The sequence below is a fragment of the Sus scrofa genome, chromosome 2 (assembly GCF_054392235.1).
Source record: "Sus scrofa isolate SSC_HxYL_T2T_F1_AM1 chromosome 2, Sscrofa_HxYL_maternal_Yorkshire_Landrace_v2.0, whole genome shotgun sequence".
In the NCBI taxonomy this organism is placed as follows: domain Eukaryota; kingdom Metazoa; phylum Chordata; class Mammalia; order Artiodactyla; family Suidae; genus Sus; species Sus scrofa.
This window is the reverse complement of record NC_139384.1, coordinates 66966299-66990394: the sequence shown is the minus strand read 5'-3', so window position 1 is coordinate 66990394 and position 24096 is coordinate 66966299. Positions and strand designations below refer to the sequence as shown.

Sequence of the window (24096 nt, the reverse complement as noted above, 5' to 3'; positions counted from 1 at the left end):
TACAAACAATAAATGCTAGAAGAGGGTGTGGAGAAAACGGAACCCTCCTACACCACTAGGTGGGAATATAAATTGGTACAACCAGTATGGAAAGCATTGTAGAGGTACTTCAGAAACCCAAATATAGACCTACCATATGATCCAGCAATCCCAATCCTGGGCATATATCCAGACAAAACTTTCATTCAAAAACATACACATGGAGTTCACATTGTGGCTCAGTGGTAATGAACCCTACTAGTAACTATGAGGATACAGGTTTGATCCCTGGCCTTGCTCAGTGGGTTAAGGATCCAGCATTGCCATGAACTGTGGTGGTGAAGTTTGCAGAGGCAGCTCAGATCCTGCATTGCTGTGCCTGTGGCCTAGGCAGGCGGAACAGCTCTGATTTGACCCCTAGCCTGGGAACTTCCATATGCCATGTGTGTGGCCCTAGAAAGACCAAAAAAAAAAAAAAAAAAACATGCACCCTTATGTTCATTGCAGCACTATTCACAAGAGCCAATGATTTGCATTTCTCTAATGGAAACAACCTAAATGTTCATCAACAGATGAATGGATTAAGAAGATGTGGTACATATACGCAATAGAATACTACTCAGCCATAAAAAAGAACAAATGAATGCCAATTGTAGCAACATGGATGGAACTAGAGATTCTCATACTAAGTTAAGTAAGTCAGAAAGAGAAAGACAAATAACACATGATATCACATATCTGGAATCTAATATATGGCACAAATGAACTTATCTACAGAAATGAAACAAACTCATGGACATGGAAACCAGACTTGTGGTTGCCTAGGGGGAGGGGGTGGAGTGGGATGGACTGGGAGTTTGGGGTTAGTAGATGCAAACTATTGCATTTGGAGTGGATAAGCAATGAGATCCTGCTGTAAACTATATCCAGTCACTTGTGATGCAACATGATGGAGGATAATGTGAGAAAAAGAATATGTGTGTGTGTATATATATATATATATATATATACATATAAAACAGGGTCACTTTGCTGTACAGCAGAAATGGACAGAACATTGTAAATCAAGTATAATGCAAATTTTTTTAAATAATAAAAAAAGAAACCTTAGGCATAACCTGATCAAATCCTCCACACATGATGAAATACACTGTCATTATATATACTTTATAAGCCCCTTGAAATGCATTCTATTATCTACTAGTCTCTTTCAGTCATTTTTATTTATTTATTTTTTAATTAATTAATTTTTTTTTTTTGTCTTTTTGAGGGCGGCTCCCGCGGCATATGGAGTTTCCCAGGCTAGGGGTCGAATTGGAGCTGTAGCCGCCGGCTTACACCAGAGACACAGCAACATGGGATCCGAGCCGCGTCTGCGACCTACACCACAGCTCAGGGCACCGCCGGGTCCTTAACCCACTGAGCAAGGCCAGGGACAAAACCCGCAACCTCATGGTTCCTAGTCAGATTCGTTAACCACTGCACCACGACAGGAACTCCTCTTTCAGTCATTTTTAAATGCCTTTTTATGTATTTAAAACTTGTCTTCCAGTCTTTTTTTGTTTGTTTGCTTGGTTGTTTTTTGTTTTTATTTTTTCTTTTTAGGCCATACCTGCAGCATATGGAAGTTTCCAGGCTAGGGGGTCGAATTGGAACTACAGCTGCTGGCCTTCGCCACAGCCACAGCATTGCTGGATCTGAGCCACGTCTGGGACCTACACCACAGCTCATGGGAATGCTGTATCCCCAACCTTCTGTGCGAAGCCAGGGATAAAACACTCATCCTCATGGATACTAGTCAGATTCGTTTCCGCTGCACCATAACGGCAACTTCCCAGTATGGCTCTTAAATTCAGGAACTTGTTTTTTAACCTTTTGTGACCTTGCAGTGTGAGGCGTATATAGCAGAGCTTAATAAATGTCTGTTAGTTTCTTTAAAATACAAAATTTCAGATGTATCCCAATGACAATTACTTACACATTAGCAATGATTAATTTCTCTTTTTTAAATGTCACTTGGAAGACCCCTTTGCCACATGGCCCTGGCTAAAAGTCTGGATAAATAAGTGTTAACAAAGGGAGAGACAGCTCCAGAAGGGATTGTGATTTGGGCAGCAGGTCTCACTGGCTCTTCGTAGTCAGAGGGAAGAAGGCATTTTTACTGTAGAAGTTTGATGAATGCAAATGGAAGGAACACAAAAGACCATGGCCCATACTTTTCAGCTGCCTCTCTTTCTATCTGCAGCAAATGCCACTTCATGTGCTGATTCCACAAATGTGGAGCCCCTGTCCTCATACCCATTGGACAAACAGACCAGTCAGCAGCCTCACAACACAACCCAGGCATGGAGAGAGGCCCTGCAAAGCCCCAGAACTTAGAACTGGATCTGAAACCTTGACCAGGAAGTGACATTTGTCTTTCTGTTAACCAAGCAATAAGGGAACTGTCAGAATATCAGGGAGACAGAGGAAATTGAAGCACTTGACTTAACCATCCATTTGTGAGCCATTTTGGCAATTACGGATTTTCTGCTAGGGGGTGAGGAAGGGAGAATTAGAAAAAAAGAAAAAGTCCAGAGGTCTTAATTCTGAGGGGACTAACAGACATGGCCTATGTGGGACAGAAAGTGGGCTTAGATGGACAGGCAAGACTTTTCTTTAGGATATATAGAATTGGAGACAAGGGGAGGGAGGAGGGAGGCCAGGGCCGTTGGCTCTGGAGGGAAGGAGTAGAAAATGAATTCCTGCCCTCCTTGTGGTCTCTACCTCACTGAGCAAATCACTTGTAGAGACTGGAGTGACTATGGGAAGGAGACACCAGCTGGGGTTCTGTTTGACAGCTGGATAGGGCTGGCAACTGTCCCTTTGCCAATGAGCTAGAGTTGGCAGTGGGACAGTATGCATCCCAGAGATGGGGCATGCCAAGATTCACGAGGACCCAAGGGTCAAATAGACACAGCAGAAGCAGGGTTTGTGCCTCCTTGCCAATCCACTGCCCTCTCTGAGAGGGTGCCCGCTGGGTGAGGGAACCCTTCTGGGGAGTGAAGGTATGCAGTCGGCAATGAAAACTGAGGGGGGCAGAAGGAGGCTGAGTCAGATGTCCCTCCTTTCTCCTGCAGGCAGTGCCCACATCCTGTCCAGCCTAGATCCATCCATAATATTAAGGACCTTTGAAGTAAAGGGACAGGGCATGTAACCAGTTGAGCTGCCAGATAAAATATAAGACAACCAGTTAAATTTGAATTTCATAAGGAATAGTTGTTATTGCATGAGACGTACTTAACACTAAAAAAAGACTATTCCTTGTTTATCTTAAATCCAAATTTAATTGGGTGTCTTTTTTTTTTTAAATTTGTTTTGCTAAATCTGGTATTCCTAGTAACAGAACAACATGCTAAGCGAACCTTAACATTTTTGAAGATGGCATTTAAGTAGTAGGGTCTTGTCATGTCTTGGCAAAAGTGGAAACTTCTGTAAATGGTCTGAGTTCTCCAAGTGCTAGAATTTGGTTACTAACTCCCAGATGATAATTCCCTCTCCAAAACTGGGTCCCTCTTCCCTCTGGGAGCTGTGGGATGAGAGAAAAGAAATCCTCTACACAGGCTGGTTTGATTGGCCAGCCAAAGCAGTAGGCAATATCTCAGGGGTTTCAAACTGCAGGTTACAACTCCTGTAGTTTGTGAACCCAGGTCATGCCAGCATTTTGAGTAGGTGGTAGGGTGTGTTTTAGGGGAGGGAATCAAATTGTATTGCCTATATTTTATCTCAAAAAAATCTTTTGTGTCTCTGAGTCACTGTGTGTGTATGTAACTAACAACATTTCCTACTATAGTCAGGGTCCAAAATATTTGAAAGGCACCGATATGACCTTGAGACTTGCAAGACATTATTGTGAAAACTGTATTGAATCAACAACCAAGATGAGTTGGTTTCACATTGACAGGTTAGGATAAGCTTTGCCTTATTCTGGAAGAATCACCCTCTGGGACCACTTTATCTTTTCATGGACTCTGCAATCCCTGCATATAGATGGCCAATACTTCATTTAAATAATTTAAAATTTCTAGTTTTATTTTGCAGTAATCACTTACTAAAAGCATACATTGAAATAGAATATTGTTGCATCCAATCTTAGGCATTAAATATAAGTGATAATGTGGCACTAAAGGCACTGTCCAAATGGCCATAGTGGTTTTTAACATTTGTTTTATTTCTTCCTCTAAAGGGAGGTTTTTCAACTTTAAAATTCATGGAGATTACTTGGCATAATTCCCTTGAGCTACTCTAAATGGTTTTGAAAGAGTCGTAATTTCTCTCATGCGAGGAATATATGATGCTTTTACTTAGAAAGAGGAAGAAAAAATGTTTGCAGTTTCACTTTGAATTTTTAAAAAATTTCTGTAACAATTAGCTCTTGATTCGTAAATTATAAATAAAGCTATTTTATTATCCATTGCTACTGAAACATCGTGTCCTGTGACATTTTAGTATTTATTATTCTGGGGATTTAATTTTTATCTTGTACTCTTTTATAGGAAATAGTTTATGAATCTTAAGTCTAAATACTTATTGTCCTATGCCAATTGCTGTAATCTCCATTTCTCCAAATTTTTCATTTATGCGTGAATGAAATGCATTTCTCATGGTGTTTCAGTGGACAGTACTGGCTTTGGAGGCAGATACACCAGGATTTGAAACAAACTCTGATGCACAGGAACACTATGATTTTGAAAGGCACACAAGGCTTTGCAGCCTCAACATCCTTAGCTGTAAGATGGGAAAAATTAAGACACCTAACTAGTAAGCTATTGCGGGGCTTATTCAAGAGAATAAATGTAAAGGCTAGTGTGGTGGAGACAATGCTATATATTCACCAAATTCCATTTCCATTTCCTCTTTGTGAACTTGACACCACATTTTCAACCTCCTTTATAGTTAGTTTGGGACCACGTGACTAGGTTATTGTGTGGACTATTTTTAGTTTTGGCTACCCATCCTGGCTTCTGGTGGGGCTACATGTTTTAGGTCATGTGGCTACAAGACAAAGGAAGATTGCTCAACCCACATAAGACTTTATGTAAGCAAAAAATCAACTTTCCTTGTAAAGCCACTAAGATTTTGGGGTGTATTTGTTACTGCAGCATTGATTAGCCTACACTGAATAATATACTCAATATATATCATAAACAGTTAATGAATTTTAGCATTTAACTTATCTATGAACTTTAAATTATGGAAGGAGTACTTTGATATAAATTAAGAGGGTAAAAAAGGAAGACAGTATATACTGCACCACATTTTGTGTAGGGAGGAAGGGGAAATTAAGAAGTACTTATGTATTTGCTTATTTTGTGAAAAAAAAATGCAGGAAAGGAAAAACCAGAAACTACTAAAAAATGATTACCTATAAGCGGTAAATTGGAATTGGGTGAAGATGATATTCAAGGGGATGAGACATCTCTGACTAAACATGTTTATACAATGTTATTTTATTTTATTTTTTTGTCTTTTGTCTTTTTAGGACTGCACCCACGGCATATGGAGGTTCCCAGGCTAGGAGTCTAATTGGAGCTGTAGCTGCTGACCTACACCACAGCCACAGCAACGCTAGATCTGAGCTGTGTCTGTGACCTACACCATGGCTCACGGCAATGCTCGATCCTTAACCCACTGAGCGAGGCCAGGGATTGAACCCACAACCTCATGGTTCCTAGTTGGATTCGTTTCCACTGCACCACAATGGGAACTCCTACAATATTAATTTTTGAACCACATAGTTTGTATATTTAGAAATAAGAGTAAATCATAAAGGAAAAATGCCCAAAAATTGTATCTTAAACCAGTGATCCAACTCTCTGACTGTATATATAGTAATATTATTGGAAACCAGGAATTTCCAGTATAAGAGGAAAAAAAATAAAAGAGAACTTTTAAAAAGCACTTTTATGTTAAATGCCTGTAACCATATGAACTCATACAATTCATATTCCCCCTCTTTCTCACTCATTCTCCATGTATTTGTGTGTGTGTGTGTGTAAACAACTATGAATGTAGTTATATAATCTCCTGGTTGTGTTTGTGAAGGAGCCTAGAAACGACACCCTAGCAGCAATGAGCCCAACCAGCCCCCTTATCTTGAATCTCTTAATATAATAACTGGTACAGGCAAGAATAATCAAATGGGTACTATAACCATTATCTGAAAGTAGTGGGCAATAGGTTATTCCCAAAAGGGCCACTCCACAGATCATTACTAATTTCAATGGGAAAGGTGTTTTGATATGTGATCCCCCACAGATGCATTTGGCTCTGCCTGTCCCTCAGGACCCACTTGCCTTGATTGTTGGGTAAAGTGGGGTCCCAGTGATGGCTGTAAAGCTCCAGGCTTCATCTAGTCACCTCACCTCCTACAGTGAAAGATGTCTCTGCTTTGGCAAGTCTCTCATTACACCTGCTAGGACCAAAGCTGCAGAGCTTCCATGCTCAGGTCCAACATAGCAGGACACGTGGAGGCCCTGTTTTTTCCAGTGGCTGCCCAGAGGTGCCTGGTAACACGGTCCAGAGGTACAGAGGTATAAACACCCCATAGGCGTTATTCCAAAGGAGTCCTCCAGGATGGGGTATCTTCTAGCAACTCCAAAGATGTCCCACATGACTAAGTGACCAGCCAGGCTGCTTATGAAACCCTTGCCTGCTCAGCAATGAACCACCTTTCATTTGTCTCCCTCTTTTTCTGTCTCAATTCTTTTCTTCCCCCCTTTTTTGCTCTCATACCCATTATAAAACACTGTCAAGTAAACTTGGCCTCAGTCTTTGTGCCCAGGCAGATGTGATAGTCACCTTTTCAACCAAGTCATTACCAGTAGTGGATTACATGTGATCCTCTTCATTAGATGCCTCTGAAGCATTCTTGCAAAAAAATGTTTAACCCAAATGTAATCAAGCCTACAGTCAAAATTTCCATTTTAAGGGCAATACAAACATGAAAGTAAAAGAACACCATCAGGAAACAATCACATAATTGAAGAATGTGCAACTCTCTATAATCCCCTGGCTTGGACTCTTCAAAAGTCAATGTCATAAGTTAAAACCAAACAGAAGTTAAGGTAGGGGAGATTTTCCAGAGTAACCTTCAAATAGACTGTATAAACCCCAATTAGACTGTGGGGGAAATTGCATAGAAGTCTTTAGGGGACAATTGAAAAATATTGCTTGGATATTAGTTGTAATTATAGAATGATTGTTAATTTTCTTGTGTGATAGTGGCATTGTGGTTATATATGTGATTGTCCTTATTCTTAGGAGATTCACACTGAAGTATGTAAGGATCATTATGTCATAATGACAGCTTAGTTTCAAAACTGGTATATGTTGGTGTATGTGTGGTGGGGGTGGGGAAGGAGGAGAAAGCAAATATGGTAAAACATTAACAACCACTGAATCAATATATTGGTTCTCTCAATATATATATATATATATTTTAATTTATTTTTTATTTTTAATTTTTTTTAGGGCCCTACCCGCAGCCTGTGGAGGTTCCCAGGCTAGGGGTTGAATCGGAGCTGCAGTTGCCGGCGTACACCGCGGTTCATGGCAATGCCAGATTCTTAACCCACTGAGCAAAGCCAGGGATCCAACCTGCAACCTCATGGTTCCCAGTTGGATTCATTTCCTCTGCGCCACCATGGGAACTCCCAGTTCTCTCAATATTTTTATGCGTTCTTAACTTTTTACAACAAACGTGTAGGAAGGTGATTACCAAACAAACAAACAAACAAAAAAAAAACAGGTAAAATTTAGGATATATTCATATTTGAAGAAATTTTTTTTTTTTTTTTTTTGTCTTTAGGGCCACAACTGTGGCATATGGATGTTCCCAGGCTAGGGATCCAATCGGAACTCTAGTTCCTGGTCTAGGCCACAGCCATAGAACACAAGATCCCAAGCCACATCTGTGACCTACACCACAGCTCCTGGCAATGCCGGATCCTTAGCCCACTGAGCAAGGCCAGGGTTTGAACCTGCGTCCTCATGGGTGCTACTCAGATTAGTTTCTGCTGAGCCACAACAGAAACTCCATGAAGAAATGTAAATTCTGTTTTATTTTCCTCAATCAGTTTCAAGTAAGAAGCCAGTACTTTATCGAGGTTTAATTCATCCACCTCAAAATGGATCATCATATCCAAACTGCTCTGCTTTCAAAAGCTTTTTACATCTTGCATGTCTCTAGCAATTTCCCAGGTAGAAAAACCTTGATGCCATTTCTGCACACCTAAATTCTTGTTGGCCCAGTAACCAGCGAGTAGTACAGAGAGCTGCTTCCTTTGAAAACCTGCATTCAGTGTGCAAACTGTGAGTACTGAGGCACTGTGGAGATTGCTTTTTAGAGCTAAATTTTCATTGCTCTGATGGAGGCATCAGTTATCTTTTCTGGCATCATTCTTACAGCTGTATTGGCAACAGATAGACACTATTTAACTATTTAATATGGTAATATACACAGTTATTTCAGGCTTCTATTATTAGTACCATCTCTTGACTCATGGGGAAAACTCTTCCCAAACTTTTTTTGTTTGTTTGTTTATGTGACTATTTTATTTGTTTTGATGCAGTTTTCTATTACCATCATTCCTCCCACCCACAGCCTGCTCTTTATTCTCAAGAAGCCTTCAGACATGGTTGCTCCCTCCCCAACCCCCTCTACTCTCACCATGCTGGCTGCTCCCAGATCAGCTGATCTTCAGTGCGTTCACCCACAGCAGAATCCAGGAAAGTGTGCCCACTTAGACTATGCTCATGCTAACTAAGCCAGCTAGGCAATGCTCTGAACTCATAAAGAAGTCCTCCACAGGTCTCTTGTCTCTGCTATGTCCAAGGAAGGGCCCTTCTTATACCCACAGAATATGTGTAGTACACTAATGTGTGTTTTTCCCTATTTAATATTAGAACTCCTCAGTTGAGGCTGAGTTCATGGCAACTGCATTCAACTTCTGCTGCATTCATGCTGCGTAACAAGCAACTCAAAAATCCCTGTAGCTTCTCCCCAAAAGCCATTTATTTTTCTTGCGGTTCAGCAGAGGCAGCTCTGCTTCAGGCTATGAACTGTTTTAGAGCCACTACACTTGTCTCTCATCCTCTGAACCAATGGCTACCTGGGGCAGGCTCTTCTCAACATAAGCTGACAGCTCTGCCAGTAGGGCAAGCAGAACACAAGGGGTCCCTTAAGGCCATGGCTCAGAACTTTGGCCCATATTCCCCTGGATGAAGCCTAAAATAAATGGAGTGGGGAAGTACTCTCCATCTCAGTGAACCTTGCCAAAGGCAGGGAGGAGAGGAAAAACTGAAGGCAGATAATACAATTGACCTCAGCTCTCCTTGAAACTTGGTGTGTCCTTGCAACTAAGTTCTAGCTAATGGGATATGAGGGGAAGCAACATGTGCAACCTCCCTGCCTTTTCCTTGTAAGGACTGGGCATGCCCTGCCTTTCCCCTGCCCATTAGATTGAGGGCATGCAGCAGTCAGCTGGCCCAGAAGCAGATGACACTGCCATTCTTCCAGTCCTGCCTCTGGACTGTTATACATGTGTCATTTACACTGCTTGATTTTTGCATCTGTATTGTGGCATCTTAGAACCAAAGTTAGCTAATACACCATTCATTCACTGAACAAGTTTTTACTGAGAGTCTTCTCTGTGCCAAGCATTGTGCTAGGCCTTGGAGGAAGTGATTGTGAGCAAAAGCAAAACAGAGAATAATGGATGTTGCCTTTCTCTGGACAAAGTATCCTAGAGAAGGAAACAAATAAACCCCAAATCTCAGTGAGTTAATGTGTTTAAAGTTTATTTCTTGCTTATGCATATGGTGCTGGTGGCGCTCCTCCATCTTCTAATCAACTCATTTTGAATATGAACTTGTCAGGTTACTGGAACAATGGGAGAGAGAACTGGGGGTTACAGAATTTTTTTATGGGCCAAGCCAGGACGTAGCTTGTATCACACCACTTACATCTCATAGGTTGGAACTCAGTCACATGATCACCCTTAATTGCAAAGGTGAGTGGGAATAGTAGCCCTTCTAAAAACTCAGGAAGGGGAATTCTGCCACATATGCAAGATTACCAACTAGGAGTTCCTGTTGTAGCTCAGAGGGTTAAGAACCAGACATGGTGTTCATGAAGATGCAAGTTTGATCCCTGGCTTCGCTCAGTGGGACAAGAGAAAATTGAATAACAAGATAATGGGAGCCTGGTCCCTAATGGTTAGAGACCTACCATAGCATCCTGGGCTGGTGTTTCAGACCCTCATCTTTTCTGAGATACCTTCATTTAAGGTCTCACTTAAAGTATCAAGCACCATCCTAACTGGTGGTAGTAGTGGCAATTGGTGAGGGGGAATGTGGGTGAAATACTACTTTCAAGCTCTCAAAGATAAATCTAGACAGTGGTTAAAGTAGTAAGGACACATTTTATTCAATAACTACTGAAATAAGAAAGAAGGTCCAGTGTGAACTAAACACTTCAATTTGTATAAAAATAGGCATTTTAAAGGGAGAATGAAAAGTAGAGAAGAGGAAATAAGGGAGCAGAGTCTGAGAAGTGGAAACAAAAAAAGCATCGATTAAGCCGTTGGGACTTGCTAACTGACATTTATGGACTAGGCTTCTAACCTCCTACAGAGACTGGGAGACAGGGACCCTTCAAGTGTTGGCTGGAACAAACGGAATATTCTTTTGAGTTTTCCCAGGCAGGAACTTGAGGGGGCTGGATAGTGATCTTCAGGACCATGGCCTTGAGCAGTCAAAAACTATGCTAGTGTTTGTTTAAGTCTCTAAATGCAGGATTTGGGCTTAGTCTTTATGTGCCAAGAGCTCTTCTGCAGTGCTCACAGTCCACCCCAACATATCTGGGACCATTGTGGAGCAGACCCAGGACAGCTTGGCCCTTAGGACGCAGGAGAGCAAATCAGATACAGGGTTTCCTAGCTAGTAGCCCAGTATATATTGGCCCTCTCTCCTGCAGGAGTCAGTGTGGCTAGGGGAAAGAACCTTTGGAAAATAAACCAGGAGGAAAGCAGTCGTTGTGGCCCATCTTCTTGGTTTCTCTCATGTTTTTGTAAGTTAGAATGGAAATCAGCCAAAATCTGAGTCCCCCTGCTTCCTAGAGCCATGGAGCAGGGAGAGGGGCGGTCCCAGTCCCACTTCTGAGGGCAGCTGGGGAAGTGCAGCAGCAAGGATTGGGATCTGAGCTAGGACCTCTGGGGGCACCCCTCCAACTCCCACTGCCTCATTTTGCTCCCTAACAACTCCTCTCCCTACCCCACCTCCAACTCCCAACCCTTTCTCTCCACCTGTCCCTAGAGCACTCTCCTCTTTTTCACACCCATCCTTGATCCCAGTTATCACATGTGCTTGCCGGTGCCTTCCAAATTCAGTCTTTTTCCAGCAGTGTATCCATCTGCCTATAACTTTCTTCCTCCTCCTTTGCTTGGCTAATGCCTGCAGCCTCACCCCTCACCCCTCAGCTTGAACACTGCCTCTTTATTTGGCCTTTCCTTGAGCCTCCAGACCAGGTCAGTCTCCACTCCCTCCCATCTTTGGATTTCCATCATTTCTACGAACATTACCTCTCTCTCTATCATTATCATGACCAGCTAACAATTTATATGCTGGAAGGAAGCAGCATAAGGGTAGGAACCCTCTCACTTTTTTGGGGGGCATGGGGGCTAAGTCCGTGGCATGCAGAAGTTCTAGGCCAGGAGTCAAACCCCCCACAGCAGTGACAACACCAGATCCTTAACCCACTGAGCCACCAGGGAACTCTGGAACCCTCTCACTCTTGCCTCATCTCTAGCACCAAGGAGGGGCTCAGAAAGTTTCAGTTAGATTAGGAGAAGTGGAAACCTGACTGAATGTTAGAAGAAAGGTGTAGAGGGGGAGAAAAGTGAGGTCCCAGCTGTAACCTATTCTTCCTTGACATCTGATACTTCATGAAGGCAAAGGAACAGAGAAGGAGTTTCAGGGTGCAACAGAGTAAAGGAAGGCTGGCTCAAACTGGGGTCAAGGCCAGCATGTTTGAAAGAGGAAGCTTAGGAGCCAGTGGACAGGAGAAAGTTGAAAGGAATTGTACAAATTCCTTAATAATATGTAAATGCACAAATTTAGGTTTAGGTTCTTCCAGAATAGTTATCTCTGAGTTTTAAATGATCGTATCCTAACAACTAATGAATGTTCCAGATCTGGTTAGATCCTACCTCTGAAGGTACTCTGGGCACCAAAGAGCTTCACTGTGATGTGCTGAATCTTCTTCTTCACTGCCCCAGATGCCATCTTGTTTCTGATAAGATTTTTGAATTCCTGGTCAATGAAATTGGGAACTTAATTTGATCTTGCGCTAGATGAACACATGTGGTCCCTTTCCACCATTCTGTAGTTCACCTGAAGTACTGCAGTTATGAGACTGGCTAAAAGAAAGGGTATCAGGAAGATGAGAGGTGAGCTGAGGATTCCCAGGTAGAGGGCCTTGGGGCCACTGTGACTTAAGGCCAAGTTCTGTGAAGAAGTTCTAACTACAGTATTAGTCCACCTTCCTCTACCCTGACTGGTTAGGCACAGTGGAGAGTGATCTAAGCCAAGGGCTGGTGTACCCAGGGCTTCTCCTAAATGCATGGGCCATGACAAAGGCAATCAACTTCAGAGATTCAAGGAGCCAGGGGATGAGGGAAGCCTTGAGGTTGGCCCTCAAAGCCCCACTAGTCAGTAAATGTCCAGACTAGATAACCTCCAGAATTCTATATGTAGGGAAAGTAAGAAGGAACTGAGAAATTATGTAAATCATCCCATGCAAGTGGCTAAAAATTTTTTGGGTGAGGGGAGGGTAGTAAGGTCACAGGAAGAAAAAAAATGTTAGTTGTAGTAGTGCTACTATAGTATTTCTCTTGTAACATGCTTGAGTTGATCTTTGTCTTTAGAGAAAAAAAAACCTCCTGAGAAGGAGACCTCACTGATACATCTTGTTTTGTTTTAGTGGTATCTTTAGAGGACAGTGTTTAAGAAATACTTTTTTAAAAAAATGAATTCTGAATAAAAATTTAAAAATTCTTAATTGAAATGATCTCAAGATGACTTAACTATTACTAAATAACTAAACTCTGTATCTCAGACATTGTTTTGTGGAAAGGAGAAAAAGAACTTGCTGTGTAAAAATCCAACTGGAACAAAATGGGGGGAATGTCAATGTACCTCCCAGGAAAAAAAGTTATCAAAAAATTCTTCACCAAGACTAGGAGCCTTTGAAAAGAAAATTCCCCTTACCCCCACTCCAGTTTGCATTCACTTTAAAATCTTGGCTTTAGACCACAACATCTATAGGTGTTGAACCAAGTTCCCTTTTGTTAAAAGATAAAAAACAAAAGTCTAAAGAAAGGCTGTGAAAGAATTCCATGGAGAGTTTAAGGCCCAGGGTTGAGAGGTTGGTAGACAGCAGTGTTTCACCATCAGATTCCAACCAGGAACATTTAAACACTGTATTTGGATGGAGGGTATCTAATGCAAAGGACTGGTGACATACTCAGAGATCAGCATTGGAGAAAGCTTTCAAAATAGCAATGCTCAAGGAAATAAAAGGCAAACCTGAGAATTCTGCATATTATGAGAAAGGATGCAAATGGAAAGTCTAAAACTGCAAAATAGAATATATATTTAACATCAGATTACATAGTGAACTAGAAGATAAATCATATCCAGAATGAAGCCTGGATAGGAAGTGAGGGGACAAAGGGATGAAAATGAGAAATTCAGAGGCATAAGAGGTACAGTGAGAGAGCCTAACATAGCTTTGTTTGGAGTCTCAGAAGGAAATGAGAAAGAAAATGGTATAGCATTAATATCTGAGCACACAGTGGCTGAGAATTTATTAAAACTGAATAAACATAACAAATCTACAAATTTAATAGTCCAAAGAATTCCAAGCAGGATTACTTACTAAAAAATAATCTACACCTAAATCCTAAACATATCATAGTAAAACTGCAATAAGCCAGATAAAAAAATCTTAAAAGACGCCATTAACAAAAGAATATATTAGACAGATGAACAGCTCACCAGCCAGGGTGGAAGTCAGAAATTAATGGCTTGATGCCTCCAATGTAAAAAAAGAATATGATACTCAATCTAGAATTCTATTCCCAGAAAAAAAAATCTGTTAAGAATGAAGGCGGGATAAGCTATTTTTAGGCAAACAAGTGTTGGAAGGTTTTACCTCTAATAGAATGGAATGCCTTAAAGGATGTTTTTTAAACACAAAGAAAATGACTCCAACAAGGAAAGTTAGGGAAGGAGAAAAGAATGAAAAGCAATGGAAAGTTATTGTGGATATGTCAATAAGCCTAAATACACATTTGGTATGGAAAATAATGTATTTGTAATATATAGCTATATCCATTTATATATACCTACTTAAAATCCACAAAGCAATAGCATATAAAATATGAGATAAACAGTTAAAGTATCCTAAGATCTTTGCATTTTCTAGGATGAAGATAAAAGTATCAATTAATACTGGGGTTTGATAATTCAAGAATGGATATTTTTAATTCTTTGCCCATTAAAAGAGAAAAATCAATAGAGGGAAAAATAGAATAATAGAAGAGTTGTAACTGAATTCTAATAGAATAATTCTAGGCTAATCTGAAAGCAAGAAAAGAGATAAAAGAACTTAAAACAAGTGGGATAAATAAAAAGCTGTGAAAAAGATTGAAACCAAAACGTATCAGAAATTATATATGAAAGATATAATGCTCTTGTTAAAAGTTGTCAAACTGGATTAAAACAACAGCAACTATGTACTATTTCTGAGAGGCACATTTAAAACAAGGATAGAGAAATGCTGAAATGAAAGGATGGAAAAATCTATGCCAGGAAACAGTAATCAAAAAAAGAAGCTGCTGTTATTAACTACAGAAAAAGATAGCCTAAGTAAGCCAAAGGCATTACTACAGAAATGTTTACTTCTTAAAGTTTCAACTTATGAGGAAGATATAACAATTCTGTATTTGCACGCACTTAATAACATGGCCTCAAATATATAAAGCAAAATTCACAAAACTATAAGTAGAAACGGGTAGCCTAACAATTATCACATTCATTGATAGAAGAAGCAGATAAAATTCATTAAGAACAGAGAATATTTGAACAATATATTACAAAATTGATCTAAGGTCTTTATCTAGGTGACTGCACCCAGCATCTGCCGAACACATGCTCTTTTCCAGTGCCATGGATCTTTCATTAAGAACAAGTACACAACCAAATCTCCACAGATTTAAAGGGAGAGCAATCATATAGAGTATGATTTCTGACCACAATGAAATAAAAAAATATAACTAGGAGGTCCCTATCTGTTCTGAAATTAAAAATACACTTCCAAATAACCTATAGGATCTGTTGCAATTATTTGTGTTTCCTGATCTTTCTTGTTTATCACACCAGAGGTCTATTGATTTTAATACTCTTTTCAAAGTACCAACCTTGACTTTTGATCCTCTCTGTTGTGTTTCTTTTTGTTTCATTGATTTTTGCTCTAACCTTCATTACCTCCTTCCTTTAACTTTAAAAAGTAGAATAAACAGGAGTTCCCTAGTGGCTCAGCAGGTTAAGGATCTGGTGTCACTGCTGTGGTTCGGGTTTGACTTCTGGCTCAGAAACTTACGCATGCTGCAGGCACTTTAAAAAAAATAGATCTTAGTCGACTAACAATTATGTTTGTTTGTATGAAGTTTTACAAAATACAAAGTGTTTTTTCATTAATCGTCAAAATAAAGACCCTTGTGAGTTGGGTCTTTTCTTTTCCCCTCATTTTACAGATAGGGAAACTATAGACATAATTATTGCATTTGCTGAAATACTAGCCCTAATGTTTGCATCTAAGACCAGAGGAATTTCTGCCTATCCCTGGGCCTCCTTTTATTCTTTGAGACCTTAAAGGACACACCAAAAACATCCACTGTTAAGATGGTGGAATCTTGGCTCTAACTAACCCTTTCTCCAGCAATCTTCTGCACATCTACTGTCAAGAAAACACCGGGGGGGGGGGGCGGTGGGGAGGGGGAGGGTGTGGGAAGAAAAATGTATACAGCATGAGTGGGCAGGTTGCCTGCTAGAAAAGCAAGTGTGGAGCAGCCTTTAACTCACCCAACACTCTTTGTCGCTGGATTAGGGCTGGAGGCCCCACCTGTTGATCCCTTTTCCAGAATGAAAAAGACAAAGCATGTTTGCTTAGAAACAATGGATTGCTTAACTTAGTAGAAAGGCACCACTGAGTAAATATTTCCAAAAATTAATTTTTCTCAAACTGTGTGAGATGGTCCTTGGGGTATTTTCTTGGCTTGAAGACAGGGCTTCTTTCCATTGCCTGAGTGTCCAGATGTTTGAGTCTGGATAGAGGCCAACACACTGCAAGACTTAACTCACACACTCTTCTACAAATACTTATTCTCTCCACCCCCCCCCCTTTTCTTTTTAGGACAACGTGTGGCATATGGAAGTTCCCAGGCTAGGGGCTGAGTTGGAGATTCAGCTGTGAGCATATGCCACAGCCACAGCAAAGTGGGATCCAAGCAGCATCTGTGACCTACACTGCAGCTCACTGCAACACTGGATCCTTAACCCACTGAGTGGGGCCAGAGATGGAACCCACATCCTCATGGATATTAGTCAGGTTCTCTACCTCTGAGCCACAATGGGAACTCCCTCCAGGCATGATTCTAAGGGCTCTAATGACTCTTAACTTCTCCAACCCTTACAACCTATGAGATTGTTATAATTATTACCTCAACAAGAGGTAGAGGAGTTCATATGAGCGAAAACAAAACCAAAACAAGTTTAGTCACTTGCCTAAAGTCATCCGGGAAAAAGAGAAAGAGTCTTTATTTGAACCCAGACTTCATGGTGGAGAAGACTGTACTCTTGACTACTACACTATGTACATGGGAGTCACAAACTCCTTCCTGAACATAAGTGATGTTATTCATAGCCCAAGAAGAACTGCCAGGTCTAAATGGGAACACTCAGTGGAAAGAAGAATAAAGTATTCTGATTTCCTTCTCCATGTGTCTAGCCAAGGCCTTTAGCTGAGGCTGGGGAAGAGGCACTGAGAAAACTCCCAGACCTGGGAATCCCCTGGGGAACCACAAAGTCCTCAGCTAAATGGTCCTCAGGTGACCCTTTCTCATTTTTGAATCTCAGGAGGGGAAATTTCCCTTGCATTGTATGACTGGTATTCAGTATCATCTCACCCTTAGAGTCTCTGTATGTAAACCCAGAAGAAATTATTTTTCAGGCTTTCGCTTTCAGAAAAATTTGTTAGCGCCTATGGAATACTTTTCCAATCTCACTGTTTATCAAGTTTTTTCCCTTCCTGCTTTCTTTCTCCTTCCACTTGCTCCTTGTTCCAGAAGGACTGTACTTACTTCAGAGTCTTTCCCATGCGCCCCACATCTGTAAATTGTGGCCCTTTAGTAAGTTTTGGTTAAGTTTTTCCCTCTAGGAATTTTCTTGTCACATAATATTTCTAATTTACTGGCCCAAAATTGTGATATAATATCTTGTTTTAATGCCTGCAGCATTTGTAACATAAAACATTAGAAATTCACTGAGAATTCAACTACGAGGGGATTTATTCAAACTGTTGCAACAGGGAAAGTTTTAAAGGGAATGTCTCTCCAAACATGAGGAGTGAGAGATGTTTTATAGAGGAAGGAAACAAAAGCAGCATTGCCTGCTGCATTTATGGTAGGTTTTGGTCAGGAAGCTATCACCATCTTAACAGAAATGAGTTGTTTCTGATTTGGCTCATCTTGCCTATTACATCCTCTTCTCAGAAGTGTTGACTCAGGAATTTAGGAGTGGGCTATCCCTTAGCAGCAGAGAGCAAGGAAGTCAGTGTATGTTCAGAAAAGAGAACTTTACAGATCTTCATATTCTCCCTTTTTATTTCTGACTTTGATTATTTGTGGGGCTTTTTCTTTCACCAGAAGTTTGTCAATTAGTCTTTCCTAACCACACAAATATTTGGTTCTGTTGATTCTCTGTTTTTTTTTTATCTAGTTAATTTCTGCTATTTATTACTTCCTTATTTTCACTTTTTTGGGGGATTTATTTTGATTGCTCTTTTTGAGATGTTGCTTAGGTGATTATCAGGTTGTCTGATTTTCTGAAATATCTTTCTAGGCTATAAATTTCCCTTTAAGAGCTTCCTAAGCAATATCATTCTGGTTTTGATATGTGGTATTTTCATTATGATTCAGTTGAAAATACTTTCTTTGAATCATATTTTTAAACTGTATTTCCAAATTTATGAATATAATAGAATGTTCTAGGTATTTTAAATTATTAATTTCCAATTCATTTTCAATTATTTTTTATTTTTTATTTTTGTCTTTTTAAGCCCTCACTAGCGGCATATGGAAGTTCCCAGGCTAGGGGTCGAATAGGAACTGCAGCTGCTGGCCTACGCCACAGCCACTGCAATGCCAGAACCTTAACCCACTGAGTGAGGCCAGGGATCAAATGCACCGTCTTTGTGGATACTAGTTGGATTCGTTACTGCTGAGCCACGATGGGAACTCCTATTTTCAATTATTTAAAATTTGTTGAGATTGCCTTTGTGTTCCGGTGTATTTGTCAATCCTCACTCCCAGGTTTATTGAAAAATAATTGATATATAACATTGTGTAGGTCAGTTTTTTAAAATGTTTCATGTGTGCTTGACAAAAAATATGTATCCTTGATACACTGGGGCAGTGTTCCATACATATGCATTAGAATGCTTGTTAATCTTATTGTTTAAATCTGTATCTTTACCAGTTTTTAGTCTGCTTGTCCTGTTAATTAGAGAAAGGTGTAAAAAAATCTCTCATTCTGATTGTGGACTTTAAACTTCTCCTTTGAGTTCTGTATGTGTTTGCCAACTCTTGAGCTATGTTATTAGGTAGATGCTAACTTAAAACTGTCCTATTTTCCTAGTGTTTTTTCTTCAAAACTTTTGTCTTAATGTAACAACTCCCTTTATCTCTAGGAATGGTTTGTGCCTGAAGTCTCTGTTCCATTTACTGTTAGTAGAGCTACACCAGTTTTCTATTGGCTTCATATAACTTCCTTCCGTTCGTTTATCTTTTACTTTCAAACTTGTGTTATTTATATTTGAGTCTCTTGTAAGCAGCAATGTAGTGGGGTTTTGTATTTTTCCCTATGCGCTATGGTCTATATGCTTGTGTTTCCCTCAAATTCACAGGTTGGAATTCTACTGCCCAGTGTCAATGGTGTTAGGAGGTAGGGACTTTGGGAGGTGATTAGGTCATGAAGGCGGGGCCTTTGGGAATGGGATTAGTGCTCTTATAAAAGAGACCCCACACAACTCCCCAGCTCCTTCTGCCATGTGAGGATGTAACAAGAAGTCTGCAACCCTTTAGAAAGCCCTCCAACGCAACCATGCTGATCTCCAATCACTCTTTCAGGCTTAAGAACTGAGAAATACATTTTTGTTGTCTATAAGCCACTCAGCCTGTGGTATTTTGTTATAGCAGCTTGAACAGACCGAGACATTCTCTGACAGTCTTTTCTGTTTACTAAATTAAATTAAATGTAAATATTGGTATTTTGGGGCTTAAAATTAACAATTTTTTTGGTCTCACCACTTTTTTTACTTTTCGATTAAAATTTTTTTTCTACAGTATTGAAATTTTATGTATGTCCTATTTGTATGATTCCTCTAGATTTTACAATATTCATGAGAGTAACCAAAACCACTCTAATATAATAGCTCAATCCTTTTTACTCTCTCTTTACTTATGTGTCATTGCCATCTGGTATTCTAAATCTATCTTTTTTTTTTTTTTTTTTTTTTTTTTGGTCTTTTTAGGGCCATAGGTACAGCATATGGAAATTCTCAGTGTAGGGGTTGAATCAGAGCTGCAGCTGCTGGCGTACACCACAGCCAGAGCATCACAGGGATCCAAGCCTCATCTTTGACCTACACCAAAGCTCAGGGCAATACCAGATCCTTAACTCACTGAGCAAGCCCAGGGAATGAACCCACATCCTCATGGATACTAGTCATGAGCCACAATGGGAACTCCTTAAGATTATTTTAAAAACTCTAGATTTTTATTGTTTGCTGTAAAATGTTCAGTTACATTTACTCAGCAATTTTACTCTTCATTTTTCTTTGCACCTCAAAACCCCATCGGAGACCCCTTTCCTTCTATATTAAAATTTACTTTAGTGCAGGTCAGCAGGGGGTAAATGAAATTGTCTTAAAATGTGCTTATATTTGTCCTCATTCATAAAAGATATTTTTCATTGGGTATAAAATTCTAAGTTGACAGTTATTTTCTACCTTTATACTGATGTTTTCATTCTACTCATTTGGCTTCCTCTGCTGCTGTTGAGTTTTTTGTTCCTTTGAAGGTAACTTTAAACTCTTTGGCTGTTATTTTTTTTTCTTTGATTTCCTGCAGTTGCACTACCATGCATGTCAGATGTGATTTTATATATTTACCTTAGTTTGTGTTGTGTTTTAAATCCATAGACTTGTACTTTTCATCAGTTCTGGAATATTATCAGCTCAATTACTTTTGCCCCTTTCCTCCTGCCCTTACCTTTTAAGGCTGTGATTAAATATGTTAAAACTTTCTCTATTTCCCCATATTTCTCTATTTCCATGCTGCATTCTGGCTAACACTTCAAACATTTCTTTCTTTTTCTTTCTTCCTTCCTTCCTTTTTCTTTCCTTTCTTTCTTTTTCTTTCTCTTTCTCTCTCTTTTCTTTCTTTCCTTCCTTCCTTCTCTTTCTTTCTTTCCTCTCTCTCTCCTCTTTTCTGCTTTTCAGGGCTGCACCTGCAGCATATGGAAGTTCTCAGGCTAGGGGCTGACTTGGAACAGCAACTGCCAGCCTACACCACAGCCGCAGCAACATTAGATCCAAACAGCATCTGCGACCTACACCACAGCTCACAGCAACACCAGATCCTTAACCCACTGAGTGAAGCCATGGATTGAACCCACATTCTCATAGATACTAGTCATGGTGACTTCTTCAATCTAGACCTCAGGCAACACAGTGATTTTTTTGGGCAATCACTAGTGAGCAGTCTAAGATCTGTGCCACAACAGGAACTCCAAACATACCTTTCGGTTCACCAATTCTCATTACAAACTGCTGAGCCATGACAGGAACTCCAAACATATCTTTCAGTTCACCAATTCTCATTCTTTCTGTTTCACAATCTACTGCCAAGTACATCTTTAAATATTTTAAGCAGTTGTTTTCACAAATGTACCGAATCATTCTAATGTGTGGTCTATGTGGGTCCATTCTTTCCTGCTGGTTTTCAGTCATGCTACCTTTTTTCCTTATTTCCCTCATGATCTTAGCTTACTGATGATTGCCCCTGAAAAATTATTGTGTTGCCTGAGGTTTAGATTGAAGAAGTCCTCTTCCAAGGAAGTTTTATCTGCTTCTGCCAGGCCTCAGGTTATATTTACCTGGGTTGTAAGTTTTGGCAAGTGACCACAATTTATCAAGGATGTTTTCTTTTCCAAGATTTTTATTTTTTCTATTATAGTTGATTTACAATGTTCTGTCAATTTCTGCTGTACTTTTATTGCTATGCTCAGTAACAAAGTCATTTTCTACAGCCCCCTGGTGGTGGGGAAGGGGAATGGCCTAGATTTGGTTTATCTTGTCCTAGGGGAAGCACTTTGGGAACCCAACTTAACTTTGAAAATCACTTATAAGTTTCATCACCTTATGGAATTCCCTGGTGTCCTACCGGGTTAAAGACCCAGTGCTGTCACTGCTTTGGCTCAGGTTTCATCCCTGGCCAGGGAATTTCCACATGCTATGGGCACTGAAAAAAAAAATTTTTTTTTCATCACCCTGGGTGGGCCTGGCTCTATCCTTCAATCTCTGTAGGTGGCTGGTGAAATTGTACGTAACTGCAGCATCAGCAACAGTCTAGGGCAAATCTGCTTTCATGTTCACCTCTGATGACAAGATCCCATCTTAAAACAGATTTGCCTGTTTAAACTGCAGACTCTTCAGCCTCCATCTCATTCAAGGAGAGGGCACACCATTATTTTAAACACTATGTTTTTTTCAATGTTTTTGGTGTGAAACTGACCCAAAAAACCTAGCCTACCTCTACCAGAAACAAAATATTGTCTCACCTTTTCAACGTTTTCTTTTCTAGATTTGAGGTTTCCCAGTCCAGATTTTTAGATTCATATATTTTATTTCTATCCTTCTAGTGCTTGCCCATGACACAATAACCGCATTTAACTCAATAAAGGGCATCTTGACCATACTCCCAAATACAGGCACTTTAGCCTGCTTTCACGCAGATTTTCCAGCTTCTAATTTACCTATTGTCCCACATTTCAATTCTATTTATCTTTTAGCCTTGAGAATTAGACAATGTTTAAAATAAGTGTTTTTGATTTACCTACATGTTTGCAATTCTTTCTTCTTGCATAACAGACATTTCCTGGAAGAGGGTGGGGGCTGGTGTTCCCTAAACCAGCTTGAGTCCTGAGATAAGTCTGAACAGGTGTAGCCACCAGCTTTTTGGATCTGTACCAAAAAGTCCACTTGGACTGGATGGAGACCTGAAGACCCTTCCTCATTTGGGATTAGTTCAAGCAGCATGTATCTGGCACTAGGTAGACTCAAGGCCCAAGCCTTAAGCGGACTATGGCCCATTTCCCATGTGTCCAAGTCAATGGAGGCTGCAGTAGGAAGATGTCCTGGTGCTTAGTAGGCTGAGGCACTCAGAATCCCCATTCGTGTGGAAGCTCTCTTCTCCCTTTTTCTTTAACCTCTTTCAAAAGTAGGTGATGCCTTAGGCCCACATGGAGCTCATGTAGGTGTGTGCGTGGTGGGGGGGACTTGGGGATCTAAAGCCAGAGGCACACCAACAGCCTTGGCCACAAGGAAACCTTAAGTAACCTATCATCCAAAACAGTTATAACTGGTCCTATATTCAGCAAATGAAAGATGGGTCAATGCTCAGAGACTACTGGGAATCAGTACTCCATGGCCTCCTTCTTTTATGTCCACTGCACTCCAGACCTGCCATGGGCTGGCCACTCTGGAGGATGCCTGAACATTTCCAATGCTGTCTTTAATCAGGCCATCCTATGCCCACTCCTCTATTTAAAAAGACCCAACTCAGAGTTCTCTTGTGGTGCAACAGGTTAAGGATCCAGCATTGTTACTGCAGTGGCACAGGTTCAATTCCTTTCCCAGGAACTTCTGCATGCTATGGGCACAGCCAAAAAATTAAAAAGATCCATTCAATATCCTGCTTAGATGTCACTGCTGCCTCCCTTCCCAGTGGGTGGATCATGTTCCCCAGAAAGCCCATGGTTTAGTAGAGCCCATCAAAGTAGCTTTGTTCATGCTGTTTCTCTCCTGTCTACTCCTGCTGCCTAGTACCTAGTACCTAGGATGTGCCTAGCAGATCCTCAACAAGTTATTTGCTGTATAAATTAATCCAAGCCTGTGGATAGGGTCAGGTTTTCCAGTGTTGTATAGAGAGGACAAAGAACAAGTGTGGTTGTAACATTTCAAAGTGGAGTTGAGAAGCAGAAATGTTCTTTCCCTTTTCCTTTTCTACCATCAACCCTACACCACCTCTACCCTCTCCATCAAAACTTACCTTGTTTGGCGGCAAAGTGAAATACTCCTAAAGGCATGGGAATTATATGTATAGAAACAGGAAACTATTTGACCAGAGAATGTTCTCTTATAAAAAGTGGATTCTGCAGCCAAAGATACCTGACTTAAGAATTCTCCAGCCTCTACTGATAAGCCCTACTCGCAGTATTCTTGGACGGATTACTTAATTCTCAGAAGACTCTTTTTACTCTTTGAGTTACCTAGTTAACAGCCTTATATACAATTAAAAATATTTCGTTATATTCTATCTGTTCCCAAGAGAACTGTTTCTACATGGTGACTGATCACTCACACAACCTGTCCACTCCCAGGGCTTGTGATCCAGCCCCAGTATGACGATCAATCCAATCTGCACTTCTTCTGATGGAGCTACCACCTTATCTCTC

General features: G+C 40.3%; 1 long non-coding RNA gene across 2 annotated transcripts in view; it reads left to right on the top strand.

Annotated features, from left to right (window-relative positions):
* Nucleotides 1-24096, top strand: part of LOC102164181 (uncharacterized) — a 53052-nt gene that overhangs the window by 11768 nt on the left and 17188 nt on the right. The gene's annotated exons all lie outside the window — the stretch shown is intronic.